Genomic DNA, 878 nt, shown 5'->3' on the forward strand with positions numbered 1-878 from the left:
GTCATGCTGTGGCTCTGATGGTCTTCTGGCACTGGAATCAGACTGTGAGCTTCACTGATGGATTGATGGAGACACATTCAACCAATGATGTTCCCATGCGTCTCCATAGAGCTTTAGTGGGTGGAGTGACAATTGTACAACAGTTCGATTGCACCTTCAGAATCTTCAGTTTAGTACTAGATGACCGAACGTATTACTCAAAATAAAATAATAAAATAAATCACTAAATTGTAAGATGTCCAGAAATAGCCAATCAGACCCAAGCACCGCCTACTGCCTGATGATTGACGTTTGTGGAAAGTCTTGGTAAAACCTTTGTGAAAAAGGCTCTTAAGGGACATATTTTGATGGGGAAAAAAACAAAAATATTTACAAATATTATTTTTATTATGCAAAGAAAAAATTTAATACCAGCACTGAGCTTTAGCCTATTAGTTTTATGAAATATGAACTGTTAATGGAGCGCTATTACGGAATATAACAAATTAAATGGTACGTTTAATCATTAATGTCATTTTATTGTTTTATTTACAACAATAGTAAAAACTGAACATTTAACTGAACGGTATGGCCGATGGCAATTTTAGTTTTTTATTAAAACAATCTAGTTGTCTTGTCATCATGCGATTGACTAAAGTTCACGATTCTCGCTCGCTTTGTTTGAGTCCTACTATGGCGAAGAAATTAATATTCATGTCCTAAGCCATCACCAGAGCAGGATTCGTTATTTCGCCAACTGACAATGACGCCTACTTTCCATGAATCAGCCAATCAGGTGTTCCTACAGGGGAAACGTCACGGTGCTTTTTTTAATATTTATTAGCCGTGTCTTCGCCATAGTATGTTTAGTAGTTTTTTTTTTTTTATTACTTTTTTTT

Source organism: Myxocyprinus asiaticus, chromosome 17 (assembly GCF_019703515.2).
Source record: "Myxocyprinus asiaticus isolate MX2 ecotype Aquarium Trade chromosome 17, UBuf_Myxa_2, whole genome shotgun sequence".
In the NCBI taxonomy this organism is placed as follows: Eukaryota; Metazoa; Chordata; class Actinopteri; order Cypriniformes; family Catostomidae; genus Myxocyprinus; species Myxocyprinus asiaticus.